Below are 24567 nucleotides of genomic sequence, written 5' to 3' on the forward strand. Positions count from 1 at the left end.
GTTGGGGATTCAGCTGGGAGTTCCTCATAGAGGATTTGAACTTTCCCCTGCCTTTTTGCCTGGAGGGAAAAGAACTTTTAAGATTGACAGACAGTTCTCCCACTTTTTTCTGATGATTAAGGGAATTGTGGTTATACTTATCCCAGAAAAAAATGCCCCATAATTATGAAGCCCCTCCGAATGATTGCCACTCTCTTGTTTCATGGCACTTCCTATTTATATAATGTGAAGACTTTGTGCTGCCACCCCAGAGTTCAAATGGGAAGAGAAAATCTTACCCACCACTCTTTGCATGGGGAGGAGTTCCTGCAGATGGGTGAAATGCAAATTGTTCATTTGGATGATGAACACATTTGATTTTTATAACATAAGCTCTGTATTACATAAATGTCTTGATTGCAAGTAAAAAATCCTTTGCTCAGATGTCCTAGCAGCATAGCTATACCCAGCTTCAATGCCAGTGGTATGTAAAACAAGAAAAGAAAGAACTTACTAGCATAAGGAAATTACATACTAATCTGAAGTTGAGGATTTGAGTCCAGTGGCACCGTAGTGACCAACAAGATTTTCAGGGTATAAGCTTTCAAGAGTCAAACATCCCTTCATCAGATACAAGGAGGAATGGAGATCTCTGAGCCTTTATATTCCAGTTTGGATTTGGAAGTGGTGAAGCAAAGATGGGAGTCAGGATGTAAAGATACAATGCAGCTTGAATAGTAGAAACTAGTGAGATAAGTATCCTATGTCTCTATTCAGTCCCAGGAATTTCATTTTCTGAACTTGTAAATGAACTCAAGTTCAACAATCTCATGTTGGAATCTGCCCTTGAAGCTTCTGTGCCAGTAAAAATTTATTGTGTATGGCCAAAGGCTGTTTACAATCAAGAGTAGACATGGGCATGAACCGCATTACGAACCAAAAAAACCCATGAACCGCCAGATCGTCTGTTTGAGATCCGGCGGTATGTGAGGGTCCATGGCCAATGAACCAGCATTTGTTGGAAGCCCGATTTGTTGCGCTTGCCCACGGAGAGCCTGGGGTATTTTGCTGTATTGCTGTTGGCATGGTTTGAAACCGAAGAGAGGTAAATGCTATTCTGAGATTATGAGGAAGAATATTATTTATTTTATTTATGTTATTTATAGTCCGCCTTTCTCACTGAGATTCAAGGTGGATTACATAGTATGAGATTAGTACAATCAGTATCAAGGACATTTCCATACAGTGTCCATACATTTCCATACATTTGTGCAAACAATGCCATAGGGTAAATAAATACTAGTTTACAAAGACATAGCATTAGCAAGGATCCAATACAGAGTTGAAGAAATGCTGAAACAAAACATAATCAATTATAGGACTAACATTAGATAATGTGAAGCAAAGGAGTACAGATTTAAAGCAACAGATAATATGTGGTAAAGTCGATGGCCCCTAATTCATTAGCGAAGCATCTGAGCTGTTGATCTGAAGGAATACATTTTCACCAAATCTGAAGTAGTTGCAGGTGAGGACAAACTAGCAGTGCTTGGTAGTGAAGTCAGCTGTGATGTTGTCAATGATGGTGTTCCTAATGGTTTGTAGGCCATCTTTGTGTGGGATGATGGTATATAGTGACTCACCATTCATGGTGGCCAAAATAGTATTACCTGGCAGATTGCCAACAATTGGATGGGAGACCTCTAACGAAGACCAGGGTTGCAGAGGCAGGCAATGGCAAACCAATTCTGTTAGTCTTTTGCCATGAAAACCCCACCAGGGGTCAGCTATGACTTGAGGGCACTCTCACAATTTGGGTGGGTGGCTCATGCTGCCTGCCTCCCTGCCTGCAGTTGGGTGATGGAGAAGATTGGTAGCAATTAAGATTAGAACATCCTGTTTTCCAGTAGGATGCTGGCTGAGCACAGGAAAAATTCTCTGCCAGCCTCCCATCAACATGAGAAAGAAACTGCAAAGCACAAAGAAACACGGCAGCAACATGTAATAGAAGGATGTAAGGGTGAGAAAAAATATTGGCACTATCATCACTTGGAAAACGAAAAAAGAAACATAGAAACAGGATTTGTATTTTATGCTATCGCTGTTCTGCTTCGAACGCTCTCCTGCTTAGGTGCTTCCCCATTGCTGCTGCAACACTGCTTTTACTTTGCCATCCAGTTTCCTGCCATAGTGTGCACCTACCAACACTCACCTTCTTCAGGATCTGTTGTTATGAGTGTGAGTAGTGTACCTGAGGAAAAGCTCAGTGGACAGATGCTTCAGAGGGAAGATTGTGTTATCTGTGATTTTGGTGCCATTAAAGGCAAAATAGTTGCCCCTTGGACTTGTTTCTCTAACCCGCCTTGAAAAGAACAGCGTGCATCTGCACATGCGCAGCTACACTCACCTTGTGTGTGCAACAAGCCCAAAACACAAGATAACAAAAACAATCCAAAAGGATTTGAGCTGAACTGGAAATGGCCCACCCCAAAGAAACCAATAACAGAATGGAGTTCATTTGGAAACCCTGGATTCAAAAGTGTAATGAACATTTTCTCACTGCACACCCCTAGTTATTAATTAATAAAGAGATAAGTCTAAGCAAATCAGCAGCTTGACCTGCTATTTGCTTGCCTCTGAACAGTGGTGACAATGGGGGAAGGCACTTTTCAGCTTGCCAGCAACAGGCAAGTAGCTGTCCACCATGAGCAAAGAGCCAATCAGGATCCTGGGTGTATGTTACTAGGGCAACTAAACTGGTTTTGCATAGTGCCCAGTTGCTGGTTAACTTTTCTTGTATTCAAAGGCCACCACATGATTCTAATCTTTAGGAACACTCTCACCTTTGTACTGTTATTCCTTCAGAGTTCATCACTGATAAAGTCTAAGATGTTGTTTGTAATATGTGTTAACATGATTCATCACTTTGAAATGCTAGGGCATTTAGATGATTCCATTTCTCTGTGAAAATAAATACAAGGAATTTCAGATTGACCTTTGACTCAGATATGATGTGAATTTAAACATTGGAGAATAAACAATGAGGGGGCCATAGTCATTCAAGCAGTCACACTTCTCCCTTATATGTCTGCTTATGTATATATTTTGCTATTGATTTGACTGTGTGGTTTATGGGGACTCTCTGTTCTTTTTTTCCTGTGGCAAAGCTATGAATGAAAATATCTTCAGTACTGTACCAAGAGAGCAGCAATCAGGGACATGAAATAAAACTGAGCTCATCAAGACAGGTTAGCAGCACCTTTACACTGCATTTTGAAAGACTGTAGTGTGAAGAGTTTCCATGAGATCTGAATTCTAGAGCTTGATGTAAACATAGTGCTGGCAGGCACATTCACATAGTTAATAATGGATGTCAAAGTTCAAGACTCCAGAATTCGTTCAAAGTGATTTCCTATTTTTAAAAGCACCAGTAAGATCTGTACCATAAAATAAAGGTAGAAAAACTTTATAATAACTAAAAACCACCAGAAGATAAAACAGAGCAGCAAAAGCAAAAAGAGTATCAAAGACAGATAAAAATCAGGTAATATCCAATAAACAGTAGAAACATCAATAAATCCTAAAAACATTGCTAGATGAAAAGGTCTACTCTTGGTGCTGAAATCAAAATAAGGTAATTAGGATAGGTATTCCACTGATGAGGGCATTCCTTAAACGGAGCAACACCACTGAAAAGGCAGTCTCTTTAGTCATCACTTGCCAGGACTAGGACACACTAGAAGGGTCTCTGCTGTATATCTTTGGCAATGCAATTCACACACTAATGGCAGTGGAGGAAAGCAGAACCCATTTGGCTAACAGGAGCAAGAGCACAATAAGAGAAAGGGAAGGGGTGAAGTGCATTGAGCTACAAATGCAATTTAGCTGTTCACAAAAAGTCTTGCAAATTATATTGGGGGAGTGGAAAGGTGGGAAGAGATGCTTAGCGCAGTGAGATGATGGTGGAAATTGGTGATGTGTCAATTGCTACAATGAGATAGCACATGCAAAAATGAAGTAGTAATGTGTCAGTTGCTAAAAAAAACAATCAAATTATCCCCCCCCCCGCATTTCCATTATTTTTAAATGGCTGGATCAGTGCAGGGTAGTTGGTGTTGCATGGTATAGTGTTGAGCATTATGGGGATAGTATTAGATGTAAGTCACTGTGCTCCAGCCTAAGCTATGCCTGAGGACTGTTGTGAGGATAAAATGGGAAACCCAATATATGGCCCTCTAAGCTTTTTTTGAGGGGTGGGAGCAGGGATGCTCTCAAATAATACAATAGAATTACAAAAAGGTATTTGTATTCACTCAGGACACTTTGCAAATTATGTTTTTCATGTGTTCGTGTAAAAACATAGAAGCGCTCATCATGTGACCAAAGAGGGGGAGGAGAGAATATGAGGGGATAACAGAGATCAGCTCCTGCCACACATGCAGCAGTTCTTTTATGCAGAATGTGCATGTGTACACATTCTATGAGATGGTCCTCTCTTCTTGGTTTGGATAGGACCCAGGTAACCATCTGTGCTGGAAGAACCTACATGTGTACCAGTTCTTTTGGAGGGGGGATTTCTAAAGGTGTGCATTTTTTTTCATTTCTGTTTCACCTTCTTTTAAAAATTGGTTTCATTTTTGATTGCATGTGTTTATTTTCATTATAGAATTTATTTTTGTTTCCATTGATTTCTATGGGAATGCACATGCCCTTCTTCTTCCTTTCTCTTCCCCCTTCTTCTTACTGTGCTGATGGCTGCTGTGGCTGGCTAGGCTTGCCATGGTGGCAGCAAATGTGTTTGGCTTGTTGGATAGGCAGTAGCCAATGGGTCGAAAATAATTTCTCTCTCTTTCCCCTGGCAACTCAGACATAGGGGAGCCATATGCCTGCTGGGGGTGGGAGCTCTCTTGCCCCACTGGGCCTTGCTAACTCAAACAGCTGGTGGGAGGAAGAAAAATTCAAAATCATCATTTGTGAAACCATATTGTCACTTCTGGAAAAATCCAGAAGTGACATCATGCCTCTTTAGGAATCACTAGAAACTCTATGGTAAAGCCAGAGAGTTTCCATCAATTCTTAGAGAGATGTCACACTCTTGCCAGTGGTGGCTTCCCATATCCTTGCCTCCCTGGCCTCCAGCTGGCTCTACTCAAACATAGGGTCGCCAGCTCCGGGTTGGGAAAACTCTGCAAATTTGGGGGGTGGAGGACACTCCATGATTTCTGTAGTCTGGAGATCAATTGAATTCTAGGAGTCTTCCAAGCTCCACCTGGAAGTTGGCAACCTTATCCAGACACCATTTCTGATGGGCTATAAGGACTACATTTCTCAGGGTGCATCCCAACATTGTGAACTGGCCATGCCAAAAACACCACCTGAAATAGGTAGGGAAGAATTCCTTTTCTGATTCACTTATGCACCAATTAGTCTGTGGGCCAGTACAGATTTTGGTATCAGGTAAAATCTAGCAACCCATTTGGGCAAATTCCTCCAGATCAAGCGATAGAAGAAACAGTGAACAAAGATACTCAAATACCAGGAGAAACAAAGAGATTTAGTATATTGTCGAAGGCTTTCACAGCTGGAGAACGATGGTTGTTGTGGATTTTCCGGGCTGTATAGCCGTGGTCTTGGCATTGTAGTTCCTAAAGAGATTTAGCCTCAGTCCAAGAATAAGTACTATCTGACATCAAAACACAGGAGCATATGGACAGCTAGTTGGTAGAAAGCTTTGGAGCTTTGTTTTTATACTTTATTACAGCGGCAAGAGTACTTTATGCACAAAAGTGGAAAACTCCAACTTTGCCTACAGTGGAGGAATGGTGGACAAAAGTTTTGGAGTTTGCATCAATGGCAAAACTTACTTCATTGATTAGAGAAAGAACATTAGTTAACTTCTTGACTGAATGGAAACCGTTTATAGACTTTTTACATGAAATGGATAACAAGCAGGGCTTTTTTTCAGGAGGAACACGGGGGAACAGAGTTCTGGCACCTCTTGAAAATACTCGGCAATGGTGCTTGAAAATAATATTTCAAAGAATCCCGTGTGTTTCTTCCTCATTTCCTTCTTGAGAGTTCCGCCACCTCTTTTCCCAGAAAAAAAACCCTGATAACAAGGGTTTGATGACATCTGGGGTTATGGATTAAGAAACATGAACAATAGAAACAAGAGGGCTCTTATGATTAACTTAGAATAAGTGAGATTCTAGAAATGATACATATTTGTTGCGGACACAATTGGAACTCAACCTGTAGTGTAATTTTTAGGGTCTTTTTATAGATATATTGTTAATGTATCTTCTGTTTAGAATGTTGTGTTTTTTCTTATCCTCTATGTTTATTGTTTATAGTTATTAGGTTATTGTTTATAGTTTAAATAAAGAAAATTCTAGAAAGAACACAGGAGCATATTTCTGAAGAAGTTGAGAGGCAGGATTGGTAAATATAGAATTAAGATGATACATCCAGATTTCTATCAGATTAGAATTTAATAAAGAGGCAAATGTCCAAGCTTCAGTTGACCTAATGATAAACATTCGGTTGAAGCCATGATCAGGCAGATTTGGCTAGCTTGTCCAGTGGTGCAGTACTCCCCCACCCCAATGTTGCTAGGGATCTTCCCACAGTTCATTAAATTAGAGAAGCAGCATATTTGGAAGCAAGATCTACAACTACAGATTTTCATGACAAGCAGTCCAGGTGGAACCTGAGAACATTTTCCAGTGTCAATAAAAGGACAAAATGCAGTTATGGTAAAACTACAGAAGCTGTACCCAAGGCTGACCATAACCTCTTTGGGCACATGATCCTTGTTGCCCAAAGCTGAGAGTGGCATTTGAGAAATGTCTTAGCTCATCGTCTTGGACCTTTGCCTTGGGTACTTGCAAATGGAGATGAATCAGTCTGGAAGACTAACAAGGCTGTGCTTGCCAGAGTATTGGACTGGTATGTTTCCAGCAGAAAACATACCAGTCCCATCTACCTGCATAACTGATGGGATGAATTTAGTGCAAAAGATGAGGGCATATGAGCTGCTAGCAGAAACTATATTCTGTGTTATACTTCACATTAGAGGTGGGCACGGTCTGCATAACGGACCTAATTTCGTCACAAACTTACCCAGTTCGTCCTTCGCGAAAACGCGGGCCGTGGGCTTGTGTTTTTCTCATGAAAGCGCCGAACATTGGGCCTTTCTGTCCATGTGTCCATTGGCCCGTCATGCCAGGATTCCCGCTCAAACAATTTCCTAAGTAACAGTGTGGAGCCACCTTCCCCGTTTGGAACACACCAATCTTAGCCCAGGAAACCTTGATTGGCAGCTCTGTCAGCCAACAGAGATCACCAGCCTTTCTGCATAAAAGACAAAGCGCGCAAAGCCCCGCTCCGCGGGGACGCGAGTTAGCTTCTAAGCTTAGCAGCTGCTTGCTGTGGGGAAGTTTTTTTTTTTGTGAGAGCGCGGCTTGTGCCTTGGGGCTTTGGGGCTTCAGATGCAAGACAGCATTCTCTTTTCTCCGTTCCTGTTTAATTTTTTTCTCCTTTCAATTCTAGTTTTCTTGAGAGCACTTTTAAGAAAATCCTTTTACCGCACTATCGGGTTACTCTGATTTCTTTCTGCGTTTTTCGAGTCCTTGGGTTCTTCTCGGGCTTAATGCCCCCCTTTCCCCCCAAAATCTCTTCCTTTTTTCTGGGTTGCCGGTGGGTTGTATTGTGCTCTGACCCCACCCACTCACAGACCCACAGTGGGTGCAAGGCAGCTTTGGGCATTGTCTGCTTGAGTTCTTGCCTTCTTTCCCCCACGTTCTTTCTTGGCTGCTGATGAGATGCAAGGGGAGGGAGACTGCTATTAGGCTCTGTGAAACACCCACTCTTTGACGACCGGCAGCACGCTTTGGGGGGCTCTGTGCTTCACTTCTTTGAAAGCCCTTCACTCCCTAAATAGTGGGTGACTTGGGGGGACATTTCCTGCCTGGCTTTTGAGGTGCAAGGGGGAGACTGCTACTGGCCTCTGTGAAACACCCACTCTATGACCACTGGCAGCTTGCTTTGGGGGCTCTCTCTGCTCGATATCTTTCTAAGCCTTTCACTCCCTAAATAGTGGGTGACTTGGGGGGATATTTCCTGCCTGGCTTTTGAGGTGCAAGGGGGAGACTGCTTTTGGCCTCTGTGAAACACCCACTCTTTGATGACTGGCAGCACATTTTGGGGCTCTCTCTGCTTCACTTCTTTCTAAGCCCTTCGCTCCCTAAATAGTGGGTGACTTGGGGGGACATTTCCAGCCTGGCTTTTGAGGTGCAAGGGGGAGACTGCTACTGGCCTCTGTGAAACACCCACTCTATGACCACTGGCAGCACGTTTTGGGGGGCTCTCTCTGCTTCACTTCTTTCTAAGCCTTTCACTCCCTAAATAGTGGGTGACTTGGGGGGACATTTCCAGCCACGTCCTGTCCCTGTTATCCTCCTCCTGACGACACGTCCTGTCCCTGGTATTCTCCTCCTGACGACAAGCCCTGTCCCTGGTATCCTCTTCCTGATGACAAGCCCTGTCCCTGGCACCTTCTAAGTACCTCCTCTTATTCTTTATAAACTCAACTACTTCCATACAGTCTAAGGCACGACTGTTGTCCCTCCCATCCTTTCTGGTGAGGCAGGAAGGTGGGTGAGGTCGGCTGTCACCAAGTTTACGCTAAGACGACACTTCAGGTGCAGTCACCTGGTAGCTGTGGGATCAGGCTTCCCCTGGGTGAATGTGGCCTCCTTCCCCCCCCCCCCTCGGTGAGAATACCAGCGCACTCTATTTTGGCCCATCGGGAACGTGAGGAACCTCCCGCTCCCCCTCCTCCTGATGACACGTCCTGTCCCTGGTATCTTCCTCGTGACGACAAGTCCTGTCCCTGGTGTCCTCCTCCTGACTACACATCCTGTCCCTGGTATCCTCCTCCTGACGACAAGCCCTGTCCCTGGTATCCTTCTCCTGATGACAAGCCCTGTCCCTGATGTCCTCCTCGTGATGACAAGCCCTCTCCCTGGTATCCTCCTCCTGACAACAAGCCCTGTCCCTGGCGTCCTCCTCCTGATGACACTTAGTGTCCCTGGTATCCTCCTCATGATGACAAGCCCTGTCCCTGGTATCCTTCTCCTGATGACAAGCCCTGTCCCTGGTATCCTCTTCCTGACAACAAGCCCTGTCCCTGGCACCTTCTAAGTACCTCCTCTTATTCTTTATAAAGTCCATGACTTCCAGTATAATTTGTATGACAGAACAGGCTAAGGCACGACTGTTGTCCATCTCATCGTTTCTGGCGAGGCAGGAAGGTGGGTGAGGTTGACAGCTGCCGCCAAAATGTTCCTTGGTGGTGGGACCGTCGGTTAAGGACACTAAGTATCTGTGGGACTTCATGGTCCTCCACCTCCTCCCAACGACACATCCAGTCCCTCGTATCCTCCCAACGGTGACACGCCCTGCCCCTTTCTGGTGAGGCAGGAATGTGGGTGAGGTCAGCTGCCGCCTTAAGCACACTAAGACAGAACTTAAGGTGCTGTCACCCGATAGTGGGGGGAATCAGGCCGCCCACCGGGCAAATGTCAACTCCCCCCCAGTGACAGTACCGGCCGACTCCTGTGGGGCCAGACCCCCCGCCCCCTGAGGGGAGGCAGCTCGGCGCCGCCTCCCTGGGCCTGCCAGGCTCGGCGGCCACCAACCTCACTCACCTCCCTTCCTGGTGGGGAATACCGCCCCGCTCCCCTTTGGCCCGGCAGCTGGGCACATGGGGGGTGCCTCCGGTGAGTGGCCAGACCCCCGCCCCCTGAGGGGAGGCGGCTCGGTGCCGCCTCCCTGGGCCTGCCGGGCCCGGTGGCCGCCATCCTCACCCACCTCCCTTTCTTGGTGGGGATTCCGCCCCACTCCCCTTTGGCCCGGGAGCCGGGCACATGGGGGGGTGCCGGTGAGCAGCCCGACCCCCTGCCCCCAGAAGGGAGGCAGCTTGGTGCCGCCTCCCCAGGCCTGCTGGGCCCAGTGGCCACCGTCCTCACCCACCTCCCTTCCTTGGTGGGGATTCTGTCCCGCTCCTCTTTGGCCCGGTGGCCAGGCACATGGGGGGTGCTGCCAATGAGCGGCCAGACCCCCTGCCCCCTGAAGGGAGGCGGCTTGCCACCACCTCCCCAGGCCTGCCAGACCCAGCAGCCGCCGCCAGCAGACACCTTCCTTCCTGGCGGGGAATACTGCTCTGCTCCCCTTTGGCCTGGCGGCCGGGCACATGGGGGGTGCTGCTGGCAAGCAGCCAGACCCCCCACCCCCTGAGGGGAGGCAGCTCGCTGCCGCCTTCCCGGGCCTGCTGGGCCCGGCAGCCGCCGTCCTCACCCACCTTTCCTATAGCGCTGGAAACCATGGGCCGCCTTCCCTCGTTGGCCTTCCCAATTCCTGATTCCCGATTCCGTATCGGAAACAGGACTTGACTGGGTAGAATCGGTGACCTGGGTTTGGCACCACCGCGGAATCATGATCGGCTTAATCGGGATTATTTTTTTGATTGTGCCCATGTCTAGTCCCCACATCTCAGAGGCAGGTCTTGTTGGCAGGAGGTCTTCCTTTTGGCCAGAGGAATATGCATTTGTCCAGTGACAAGGAGGACAGTGGCCCAGGTCAGAGCCCTGCCCCTAACCCAAGCAAGCAGACACACAAGCCCTGTCCCTGGTGTCCTCCTCCTGTCGACACGTCCTGTCCCTGGTATCCTCCTCATGATGACAAGCCCTGTCCCTGGTATCCTCCTCGTGATGACAAGCCCTGTCCCTGGTATCCTCCTCCTGAGGATACGTCCTGTCCCTGGTATCCTCCTTATGATAACTCCAAGAAACAAAAAGGAAGTGCACCAAACTGAACACAATGTCAACACAATTCATATATTCAATTCATATTCAACACAATTCATATATGGATAAACAATTCATATACTGTGATAATCAATTAAGACAAAAAATGATATTGCACAATGATAGAGAGGTATCAGTACAAAGGACAATCAAGACTTAGAGAGTCTCTAGCGTACATATATAAATGGCAATTGTCACAGTTATGAATGTTTATTAAGCCGTCAGCATTGGACGTTGAAGTGAAGCGTCGCGATGTCAGGCTTAGTTCAAGACAATACTGAATAAGGGTAGTTGGAGGGGCAACGAGCAGATGCCGGCCAATTCCCTCTTCGCTCGTTTCAGATTGTATATAATCTTTCCTCAGGCCACAATCTATTCCAAGTTCAATGAATCCTACTCATGCTACGCAGCAAAAATCAGTATATTTCGCAGTATTTACTGCGAAATATACTGATTTTTGCTGCGTAGCATGAGTAGGATTGGAAGAGAAAATACTTTGTAGAACAAGTGATACAGCCTCTTTCAAGATCACAAGAGACCATTGGGAAGAAATATGTGAGGTGAGCTCTGCTCAAGAAGAAGCTGCTACTAAGATGCTGCTGTATGCATTACGTGCAGTAAAAGATTGTTGTTGTTTCGGAAGACACAGATGTACTCAAACTATAGCTCAGATTTGCAAATAAAATACCTTGCCCCATGTTTGTTAAATGTGGATCAAAGAGTCACACAAGATTTATTGATATAAGCAAACTTAGCAGTTCCCTTGGATGGAGTGTATCCATTTCCGTGACTGGACTACGTGGCTTCACTGGCTGTGACACTGTGAGTGTTTTGCAGGTTGAGGTAAGTTAACTCCCTTGAATCCACTAAGAAAATTCAAGAACTACCAAGACACATTTAGTCAATCAGGGAATACATGAAATATCTCTACAGAGCTGTTTGAGAAGGTTCAGAAATTCACCTGTCAAATGTACATTCCAGTACCTGCACTTCTTTTGTAAATGAACTATGCTATGGGCATTTTTGTGCCAAACATGGAGAGATGGAGCTCAGCCAACTTACACCATGCAAAAATTGCCTATTCATGCACACAGTTATCTATTATCCATTTGTATTGGATAAAAATCACATAACGTGTTACGTTCTCACATACCTAACTCTGGCATAGCAAAATGAATTTCTTCAAGCTGTGGCCCATTGTAAAGGCAAAAAAAATAGCTACAATTGTCGAATATACTTCAGGTGATTATCTGAATGAAGTAAAATGCCATATGCTGTAAACATTACAAAAAGGTGTGTGGGGGTTCCTTTTTCTTTGATTTATGCCATAATACAAAAATAGTAATGGATAGAGGCATTAGCAGTATTTTTTTTGGTTGGGAAATGTATTAGCTTTCCAACAGTGCTTTAAAATTTGAAATTGGTCACTTGGTTCTCGAGTTCTAGCTCAGAAATGGTAGGAAAAATTGGCTTCTGCTATCTTGATGACATCATAAAAAGCCTAAGCTACCAATCAGAATGGGTTACCACCAAACATAATGCACAGACATACACCTTTCAGGAAAGCATAAAGGGGTTTTACTACCTTACTTACCATGGCTTTTGGCCCATGGACTAAATCTGTTCAGCCTTTTTCCTGCCTGACCAGGTGCTGTCAGTAGCAGATACAGAAACCAGCAGAATAAGTTTGGTTGTGTGTGAGGAGGGGGAGGAGGAGAAAGACAAGGTTGGGGGGCAATGAATGAATGAACAAATGGAATTTCAGTTTATTATTACAGTCAACGAATGGAATTTGTTAATTTGTTTCCCCCCATCCATTTTGTTACCTTCATGAATGACATGATTTTTATTCTCTCCCCCAGCAATTATTTAGAAGTAAATACATACCTCTAATGGACTCTGCGCAGAAGAATGTGATGCATGCGTATGGTACTGCTGCATTCTTGGGCTGCCAGCCCACCCCTCTGTGCTTTGCTCCTCTACTACATTGGGTGTGGGGCTGTCCACCATAGTTGGCAAGCTGCCCCCCCAGTGCATTCAGTATTCCATGTTCGGCTTTCTGAAGAGGGCCAAATGGAACTGCTCTGTTAATAGGATGGGGAGTTAGCTTAGCAGTCCAGAACTAAAACAGCGCGGATCTAGCCAGCTATACCAAGGTCCATTTTCAGAAATCCCCGTGACAAAGAGGCAGACTACAAGTATTCAATCAATAACGTGTATTTTCTAATAGTGTGGCGTATGCCTGAAATTACACACACATCCAAGATTACATACAAGATCTAAGAAATACAGAGTATGAAAATTAGAGACCTGAGCAGGAACCCCACGATGACAAGGGCATACTCACAAACAGTAGGCATGTCAGAGATATAGACGTGACATGATCCAGCGCCCGCACTGGAATCACGGAGAGACAGCAAGGTAGCTGGGATGGGGCTGGCGCACGCGCACCCTCCGGTTTGAGGGGCTAGCTTATATACTTTCAAAGCACCCAGGGGCTGGCGCCCCTGTCAGTGGTTCTCATGACTTAAATCAAAGGATTTAAGGCCATCGGAACAGCCTTTATTGGACCATGTTTGAAATCTGATTGATCTGTAATGACACCCTTTTGGGAGAACACTTCAATCTACCAGGACATTCCATCAAAGACTTAAAGGTCACTGTAGTTCAACAGAAACCTTTCAAAAACAAAATCCAACGGGAGGCTGCTGAACTGGAATTCATATGCAAATTTGACTCTGTCAAGCTGGGACTGAATAGGGACTATGAATGGTTATCACATTACCACAGGTAACAGATTTCCTTTACAGAGGTGGGGTCTGGGGGAGCTCAGTGGTACCTGGCGTGGGCTTTTGGGAACCACAGATCTCTTTGTCAGATGCATCTGGCAGGGAGAGCTGTGGTTATCGAAGGCCCATACTGCATTGGAATTGGATGGTCTAGCTGTTTGGCTTCTACAAACTAACAGGGCAAACTCCTTTGAAGCCAACTGATACACACACCAAAAGGAGATGTTTACATATACTAGCAAAGGAATGTTTTGATTGCTCCCTCCCCCTCCCCCCCTAATTGCCTCTTCCCTCTCTTGCTCTTCTGTGTTTGACCAGTCTCTGTATCAGGCATCTGACGAAGAGAACTTGATTCTCGAAAGCTTATGCTAAAATAAAATTGGTTAGTCTTAAAGGTGCTACTGGACTCTTTTTGATTTTGCTACCACAGACTAACATGGCTAACTTCTCTGCATCTATAACAAATAGGAGAAGACTAGCATGTTAGAACAGCCCTGAAGCAAACTGAGCCAAGAGGCCCCTCTGGTATCGGTTCCTCTACAAGGGCTGCTTATTTGGACACAGGCCGTGGTAACCATGGTAATAATTTCAGGGTCAGCTGACAGGTGAGCCTACACATCTTGTCAGTGTCACTGTGGCCCTGGCCTAACCCCAGTGATCGCAGTGATGATGTCAGTATCCCAAGGACCACTAGGCTCACCTTGCTCTTGGCTGTCAATGGCTCTGTAGGTAAACTTCTCAATTGCCAGGGAATTCTCCACACCCAGACCCAACCTCCTGCCCACAAGAAATTGAGGAACAGGAGAAAAAATGGCCTCTATAGTGATGCTTATGAGTTTCCCCATGTCTCTATGGTCTTTACCCTAGAGATTAGAGCAAATTTCTAGAACATTACTCAGAAGTGATGTCAAATCTTCCCCAAACAATCATCCCCAGTCACTGCCCTCCAAATCTCCCAGCATTTGCCTAGGCAGTGTTGGATCTCAAAATTTAGGGGATTGACTCCCTGGGAATTTCCCCTGTAAGTTAAAGGACCAGTCTGCTCTTGATGACAAATGTTCATTTGCTACTATTTGTTTGCTTGTTTTCTAGTCCACACCTCCAGATTCCAGCTTGAAGTATTTTAGATACCTGTTTCAGTAGTGTAGCAATTAAGCCAGTCAGCAGTGTTATTTATTCACAGTTTGATCAGTGTTATGCAAACAAGAGGAACTTCCCAGTCTTCCAACAAAGATGGCATAGAAACCACAGGATCTCCCCACCCCCACCCCACCCCCCCTCATAGCACCAGCAAATTACTTCTTCGGCTGAAAATAAAAAAAGAAGGGAATTTTTGTTGCTGGAGAAAAACCTTCTCTGTGAATTATTTTCATGAAGAGAAAAAGTATTTTTGTTTACTAACGTAAACATTCTTTAAAATCACAATAAAAATTAAGAGCATTATTGTGTAGTGGGTTAGAGTACAGAAAAAGGATTTAAGGGTGGATGAATGGATAGGAAGCAACTCAAGAGCTGTAACCAGCTGTAACAATTACAGAAAAGAATTGTTCAAAATTCATTGACAATAAGGACAGGTTTTTTTGTCTGTGCAGCTGATATTCTTGCAACTCTTTTATGTAATGGGGGAATGGATACTCGATATATGCAGAGAGACACTGAGAAAAGTTGTCGTAGATAAGCAGATAGATTGTTACAATTCTTATATTTCAGCGTAAGTTCTAGGTTTAGAGTTTAGCAATGTCCATCTTAGAATTTTTAAAGAAGTAGAAGGGTACTGGTATGAATTCTTTACTCTTCTTTCTTTTTTTGGGGGGGGGGATAGGTTCTGTAAAACTTTTCTAATAAACATCTTCTCACTCATAAAAGAAAGCATGGAATGTCATATAAATCTTGCAAGGTAGCCACATGAATAGCAAAGAACATCAGTGAATAACTGTTTGATGTTGTAGTGCACTTCAGTAAAAGCACAAGAACTGGGTGTTAAAATATACACAAACTGCAATAAAAAGATCACTCTAGCAAGCTCATACTCTGTAAATCTAGTTGTACAATGCATTGTATCAGTACAGATTAGCAGTCAATGGCTAGCATGTGCTGATTTCACTGTCAATGGTTAAGGTGTTCCCATAATGCGAAAGCCTTTCACTGGCACAAAAGAACCGTGTGCTGACAGATCTTGCCTGTTTTGCTGGCTGGAAGAAGGATGCGCTGTTATTGGAACCAAGTCGCAGCACTGAACCTGCTGACAAGAAATGTCTTTTTTTTAAAAAAAGATCCAATAAGAAAATCATCAGCTGAACATTGTGGTGTACTTCTACATAGTTACAACATTAAGTGCACTCAGCACATCCCATGATTGTTCTTTGATCTCAAAGAATAGTCCCAAGTGGTGCGTTTACAAAAGCAAAGCTGTGGTGCTATTTTTTTAAAAACCTCAGTCAGTTTGCATATGGTGAATAATGAAAGATATCTGCAGGTTGGCAAAGACTTGCAGGAGGAGAACATTGGGGATTAGGTGGAGCCCAAGCCCTCCTTAGAGCATTCATGATACTAATGAGATGACTGACTAGAGGAAGGGATGCCTAGGCATCACTTTCTAAGCGCATGTCGCTGGACTCCAGGGGGGAAAACATTGCCTTCTGCAGCCTTCTCCTGAGCCCTCTCATCTCCACATCCTGGTTAGGTTAAGCTTGGCTTCAGCCAGGGAAGCTTACTCAGTGGACCAACCGTGGAGCTTCCTTCCCATACAATACCTACAAAAGGGGGGCAGACAAAACCTGTCATTACACAATCTTAGAGCGAAACTGCATGTGATGTTCCTGTTCCATGATTGGAACTCCAGATGTGCACACAAAGCTGCCTTATACTGAATCAGATCATTGGTCCATCAAGGTCAATATTGTCTACTCAAGACTGTCAGCAGATCTCCAGGGTCTCAGGTCGAGGTCTTTCACATCACCTACTGAAGTGGAGATGCTGAGGATTGAACCTGGGACCTTCTATAAGTTAAGCAGATGCTCTACTGCTGTGCCATGGCCATTCTCCAAGGGTCCCTAAAAGTGCTGTTTTGGGAGGGCAATCTGCAAGCCTCTCACCTGTTATTATGTATTATCTTTCTGTATATTTTTCTATGTATTTTCTTCAGCTGACTCTCAACTGCTAGTAAACTTGTAAGAATGGATACAATGCTTGGTATTCTATGAGTGAAATAGATACATTCAATAGCATGCTTTCAGTAAGTGGGTACAGATTTTGTATAAATTTATATCATACACACACATAGAAAGAGAGAGAGAAGCTACTGAATTTATTAAATACATTATGTATGAAGATGTACTTTTGTGAGCTCAGATTATACAAATTGATTCTGATAGTATAGTTGAGCCAGACTGGATTAGATGGAGAAGATTTGTACTAATCTTTGTGTGTCTAATCTGTAGTTATCATGTGCAGAAGAAATCCTTCATTGATTTATTCATGAATCACTCAAGAATAGACATGGGCACAAACCAAAAAAAATTAATGAATCCATGGTTCGTGGTTTGGGGCCGCCAACTATCCCGAGGTCGTGAACTGCAACGAACATTTTCCGTTGCCAAACCGGATCACGGTTTGTGGTTCATGGGGCTCAGAATGGCCCCCATTGCACTTAGAGAGCCCATATTCCCAGGGAGTGTTTTGCAGGCTCTCCTACAGCCATCACCCAAGTTTGGACAAGATTGCAAAAGGAATCTTGGAGTTATACCATCTCCAATCCAAGGCCCCCAGGAAACTCCCACTCGATACAATTAGAGCCACTGGTTGATGTTGGCCCACTGTACAGAAGGTGGGTGTTGACTGCGGCCGCCGGGCCTGGCAGGCACAGGGAGGCAGCAATGAGCCAGCTCCCCTTTAGGTGGCAGGGGGTCTGGCCGCTCACCGGTGGCACTCCCCAAGCGCCCGCCCACCAGGCCAAAGAGGAGCGCACTGGTATTCCCGGTGCAGGCTGGAAGGTGGTTGATGACAGTGGCCACTGGGCCTGGTGGGCACGGGGAGATGGTGACGAGCCGCCTCCCCTTTAGGGGGTGGGAGGCCTGGCCACTCGCTGGCGGCACCCCTCCATTGAAACGTGGACCGCTAACTGTCCCAGGGGAAGGAGGATGAACAGTTAGATGCTGCGCTGTGGAGCTGGCCACAGATGATGGGGTGAAGGGGTGGACTGCAGGCGGGGACACCACCGAGAGTTTGGGATGGGGACAGGAGGGATATTTCATAACACACAAACCATTCCTCCAGGGATCCATCGCCCACCCCCTCCTCAAAATGTTGAGATTCTCCCCCCTGCGAAAAGACCTCTTTGGCTTCCTCCACAGCCCACACAGGTGAATTGGGGGGAGTGGAAGGACTTTCTGCTGCTCCCGAGCCACACCCAATACTGCTTTTCACAAGCAAACCAGGAGGACTGTCATTGCACTTCACCCCACAACCACCCTTGGCGGCCAACACAACAGGAAGACTCATTGTGCCACCTAACTAGAATTAAGGAGGACAGGAAAGGAGATGACTCTGTGTGCCCTCCGCCTGGTAGCAGCCCTGGAACCAGAGGCTGAGGCTAGAGCCCTAGTCAAGCACACCAAGATGCCTGACCGCCAGATCAGGCACTGGTAATAAAACTGTGAGCCCTCAGCCGAGGTGCCCACTGAGCTTGGCCCCAGAGCCAAGCAGGAACCCTGGCACCAGAGGGTGGGAGGGACTAGAACCCTAGCCTACACTCCCACAGACCTGACCAGATCAGGCACCTCAGCTGAGGTGCCCACTGAGCTTGGCCCCAGGGCCTGGCAGCAGCACTGGAACCAGAGGCTGGGGCTACAACCATAGCCCAGCACACCAAGATGCCTAGACAGAACAGGCACAGAGACTAATAATAATAATAGTAATAATGAGAATAATAATGAAAATGATAATGATTGTGATAATAGTAATAATAATTTGGTGAGCCCTCAGCCCAAGTGCCCACTGAGCTTGGCCCCAGGACCTGGCAGCAGCCCTGGCACCAGAGGGAGGGAGGGAGGGACTAGAGCCCTAGCCCACCACTCCCAGAGGCCTGACCATATCAGGCACTAATAATAATACTTTGAGGCCTCAGCCGAGGTGCCCACTGAGCTTGTCCCCAGGGCCTGGCAGCAGCCCTGGCACCAGAGGGAGGGAGGGACTTGAGCCCTAGCCCACCACTCCCAGAGGCCTGACCATATCAGGCACTAATAATAATACTGTGAGCCCTCAGCCGAGGTGCCCACTGAGCTTGGCCCCAGGGCCTAGCAGCAGTCCTGGCACCAGAGGGAGGGACTAGAGCCCTAGCATACCACTCCCAGAGGCCTGACCAAATCAGGCACTAATACTACTGGGAGCCCTCAGCCGAGGTGCCCACTGAGCTTGGCCCTGGAACCAGAGGAGATAGATGCCTATCCCAAAAATCCCAGCTCAATTATACTCTCTTTGTCTCTCCCCAAAGGCTAGCAAGTAGCAAGCAAGAGCTCCGTCCCACTCCACTGCTCACTGAAAGTGAAACCAGAACTGTGATTGCAGTGCTTTTTATAAGATGAGGTCCCATAGAGCAACGCAGGAGGTCTGTGTTTGGCCATCAGAGCTGCCTATCAGGGTTTGCGTGGATGAGATTGGCATGCCCGTGGCTACAAAACACCCCCTCCCCCTGGGTGTCTTCTGCCATCTTGTAACCGCTTTGCAGCTCCATAGTTGGAAGGAAGACCTGCCGATCAAGGTAAGCTGGGCTTCGATTCAGGTTTCCAGGGTGACAGAAGAAGTGCAGACGGAGTTCAGGCATTCCCCCGGCTCCATTTCCAGGGGAATTGATTGATGGCACCTGACCGTCTGGCTTCCCAAACTGTGGCCAAACGCACCAAACCAGGCTTCTTCCGAACGCTGGTTCGTTGGCCGTGGACAATCACGATCTGCTGGATCGCAATTGCGCAATCGCTAATTTCGTGGGTTTTTTTTTTTTAATAAATTTTTTATTGGAATTAGAATCATTTGATTTCACATTACAATCAATTCCCATTTCCCAATTTCTAACCCCCTCCCTTTCCCCCCTTTTTTGTAGACTTCCAACAGTTTTCCAACCCTTTGTCCCTTTTCCCTTACTCATTTTAAATTCATCTATCTAACAAACATATACTTTCCCTTTAATCTAAGCAATAATTCTTTAACTATTTTTAACACTCTGTACCCTATCTTTAAGTCCCTTCTTCCGTATTAGACAAACAATTTGTCCCTTTTTCCATAATTTCATAATTTCCTGGTTTCAAATATTTCTATAAACCATATACCATATAAACCATATAATCCATGCGTTCATATAAGTCAACCAATTTAACTTATATTCTGTATATTACTTTTTCTACATATCTTGTCTTCATTCTACTTTAGTTATATTTAATTATATTATTAATTTCCTCTTTCTTTAATTATACATCTATATAACTATCGTCAAAAGTTATCAATCAATTTGATCCATATGTTTCTTCAGGTAGACTTATTCAGTTTAACATGTTACACGTTTATACCAGAAACAGTATTAATTAGTCGGTCCTTATAGTTAGTTATTTTCTATCCATATTCTATACATTTTTCTATATATAACAATCTAACAAGATAACTGCTTAGATATTTTCATTTCTCTCTTTACCCTCCGGTAAAGTCACCCCCCTCTACATTTTGTCATGTTTCAATAGTTCTCAAACTGCCACAGTTCTCCTCCCACCTCCCATTTCTTTAACACATATTGCTTCAGCTTCTCCCAGTCTGTGTTGAACTGTCCTGGGTCCAGATTTCTCAATTTTCTTGTCATTTTGTCCATTTCGGCCATATACAGCAATTTGTAAGTCCAGTCCTCAATAGTTGGCACTTCTTGTACTTTCCATTTTTGCGCATACAAAAGTCTGGCCGCTGCTGTCATGTAAAATAGCAATGTTCTATATTGGGCTGGAATGTTCTCCATTCCCAAGTTCAGTAGCAGGAGTTCTGAGTTCTTATTGATTTGAAATTGTAGAATCTCACTTATTACTTTTATTATTTCTCCCCAGTACTGCCTAGCTACCTCACACGTCCACCACATATGGTACAGAGAGCCCTCATGTTTTTTACATTTCCAGCATTTATTAGAAGTGTTCGAATTCCCTAGCGCAATCTTCTTTGGTGTCATATACCAACGATAGATCATTTTGTAAATGTTCTCTTTAATATTAGTACACGTTGTAGTCTTCATTGTGTTTTTCCACAAGTGTTTCCATGCCTCCATTGTTATTTCTTTGTTAAAATTTATGGCCCACTTCACCATTTGTACTTTAACTATTTCATCTTCAGTATACCATTTCAACAGTACTTGGTATACCTTGGAAATTTCCTTCTTATCCTCTTTTAAAAGTGTCTGCTCTAGTTCCGAATTCTCTGTTCTTATGCCTCCCTTTGCGCAGTCCGAGTTGTAGAGATCTCTGATCTGCCTATACTGAAACCAGTCATAATTGGGTGATAACTCGTCCTATGTCTTTATTTTAAGTTTGGAAGATTCTATTCGGGTTATCTCCTTATATGTTAAACACTGTTGCTCAGTATCGACAGCTCTCGGATCTATTACTTCATATGGAACCACCCACATGGGGGTTCCTTCTTGTAGAAAGTCTCTGTACTTCTTCCAAGTTGCAAATAGGCTTTTCCGTATGTAATGATGTAAGAACATAGAGTTCACTTTCACTTTATCGTACCATAGATATGCATGCCATCCGAATATTTTTTTATATCCCTCTAGGGCCAATAATTTCTTATTCTTCAGCGTCATCCAGTCTTTCAGCCACACTAGGCAGATTGCATCATAGTAAAGTCTTAGATTGGGCAGTTGCATCCCGCCTCTTTCCTTTGCATCTTGTAAAACTTTCATTTTCACTCGAGGCTTCTTGCCTGCCCAAACAAAATCTGATATTTTCCTCTGCCATTTTTCAAACTGCTTAGAGTCTCGGATAATTGGTATTGTCTGTAACAAAAACATTACTCTTGGTAACACGTTCATCTTAACTGCTGCAATCCTTCCCAACCATAACAAATTCAATCTATTCCATTTGATCAAATCTTGCTCAATCTGAGTCCATAATTTTCCGTAGTTATTTTTGAATAGATCTATATTCTTTGCAGTCAGTTCAACTCCCAAATATTTCACCTTAGTTGTTACTTCACAGTCCGTTATTTCCATTAACAGTTGTTGTTTTTGCTTAGTCATATTTTTGCATAGTATCTTTGACTTCTTTTTGTTAATATAAAACCCTGCCAAATCTCCGAACTCCTTGATCTTCTCTATCACTTTTGGCATATTCTCCATTGGGTCTTCCACAATTAACATATCGTCCGCAAATGCTCTGACCTTATAAGAAAAGTCTTTTATTTTTATTCCGCGGATTTCTTCATCTTGTCGTATTTGTATCATCAGTATCTCCAATACCAAAATGAATAACAGCGGAGACAACGGGCAACCTTGTCTTGTTCCTTTACTTATAGTCAATTTCTTAGTAGTCTCATCATTCACCACAATTGCTGCATTCTGGTCTCTGTAGATTTCTTTAACTGCTCTTATGAATCTTTCTCCCATTTGTAGCTTTTCCATAGTGGCAAACATAAAGTCCCAGTTCAAATTGTCAAACGCTTTTTCAGCATCAACAAAGAAGAAACCAACCTCTTTGTCACAACGCTTATCATAATACTCAATAGCATTGATCACTGTCCTTAAATTGTCTCTGATTTGTCTACCAGGTAAAAAACCTGCTTGTTCCTCCTCAATAACTTCCGAAAGCCATCCCTTCACTCTCTCTGCCAGTATCTTCGCAAAGATTTTATAGTCATTATTAAGTAAGGATGTGGGTCTGTAATTTTTCACATTAGTCAGATCTTGGCCCTCTTTGGGGATCAATGAAATGTTAGCTTCCTTCCAGGTATCTGGAATCTGTTGATCCTTTAATACTCCATTGATCACTTCTTTTAGGAATGGTACCAGTTCATTGGCCATTGTCTTATAAAATTTGGCTGTAAGTCCATCTGGCCCTGGCGCCTTTCCCAAATTTGTTGATTGTATTGCCATTTTTATTTCCTCATCCGTTACTTCGTTGTTCAGTCTGTCTCTCCACGCTTCCGAGATTACTGGGAGCTTCATTTTCTCCAAATATGTCGCTATTGATTCTTTATTCACCTCTTTCTTATTATACAATTTAGCATAAAATTTATAGAAGGCTCTACTAATGGATGTCTGTTCCAAATACGTTTTGTTATCTTCACATATTTTATTTATTATTTTCTTTTCCTTTCTCTTTTTCAATTGCCATGCCAAATATTTCCCAGGTTTGTTTGCACTTTCAAACCCTTTTTGATTCAGTCTTTTAAGATTCCACTCCAATTCTTTATTATTCATTGCTGTCAGCTGTTCTTGTAATATTTTAATGTCCTGATAAATTTTCTTTTTCCCTGGTCTCTTCTTTAACTGTATTTCTTTGGCTTTTATTTTCTCCATAATCTCCTGTCTCTTCTCCTCTTTCTTTTTTCTGGCTCTTCCATTTAAGTCCATTAGTATGCCCCTAATTACCGCCTTGTAAGTGTCCCAAACCTTGTTGGTTGGTACTTCTTTATTCATGTTGTATTGTATGAAGAACTTTGTCTCTCTTCTCAGCATCTCCATATTCTCTCCCTCTTGAAGTAAGTCCTCGTTTATTCTCCATCCTTTCCTTTTGCTCCTTCTCCCCAATTTCCACATAATTGGATTATGATCCGAGCCTACCATCGGCATTATTTCCACTTCCTTAGTCCATAACGCTAAGTCTTTTGAGGCCCAGATCATATCAATTCTCGATAGTGTAAAGTGTCTTGCGGAGTAGAACGTAAATTGTCTGCTTTTCGGGTTTTGTCTTCTCCATACATCTTCTAAGGTTTCCTGTTGTATCAATTCAAAAAACAACTTTGGTAGCAGTCCTCTCTTCTTTTGTGCAGTTGATGATTTTTTGTCTAAATCCAAATTTGCCACTCCATTGAAGTCTCCAGCAAGTATTATCTGGTCATATGAAAGTTCATCTAGTTGCTTCCTTAAATCCTCAAAGAAGCTTTCTTTTGCTCCATTAGGTGCATAAATTCCAACTACCAGCACTCTCTTTGAATTCCATACGCATTCCACTGCTATGAATCTGGCTTCCACATCTTTCATTACAAACTTTGGCTGCAGCTCCTCTTTAATATAAAGCACTACTCCTCTTTTTTTCCTATTAGAGGCCGCTGCAAAATCATTGCCCAATTTTTTTGATTTTAGATACTTTACATCTTGTTTTCGAATATGGGTCTCTTGCAAACATACAATATCACATTTTTGTTTTAATAGCCAGTGAAAAATGCTTTTTCTCTTATTCGGTGAATTAAGTCCATTTACATTCCAAGATAAAACTTTACACTCCATAATCATAATCTTGTTGCTGGTAAGTCCTTTTCATTGTCTCTTATAAATCGCTCCATCTCTCGTTCGGATCTGATACGTTTTTTGGCCCCTCCAAATTCAAAGGACACTCCTTCTGGTAATTCCCATCTGTACCTGATTTTCATGTCCTTCAAAATCTGAATTAGCGCCTTATATTTTTTCCGGTCCAATAACACCGATCTGGGTAATTCCTTCATAATGATAATCGTCTTGCCGTCAATCTCCAATGGATCTTGAAACTGTTTAGTCACAATCTTCTCTTTCATATTTCGGGTCGTGAATTGCACAATCACATCTCTTGGTAATTTCCTCTGGGTCGCAATTCTTGAATTTACACGATATACCACGTCCAGGATAGCCACAACTTCCTCCTCCTCCTTCCCCAGGTATTCAGCTAACACCTCAGTCATCTGTTCTTGCGCTGTCTTTCCTTCCACTT

The sequence above is a fragment of the Eublepharis macularius genome, chromosome 5, assembly GCF_028583425.1.
Source record: "Eublepharis macularius isolate TG4126 chromosome 5, MPM_Emac_v1.0, whole genome shotgun sequence".
Lineage (NCBI taxonomy): Eukaryota > Metazoa > Chordata > Lepidosauria > Squamata > Eublepharidae > Eublepharis > Eublepharis macularius.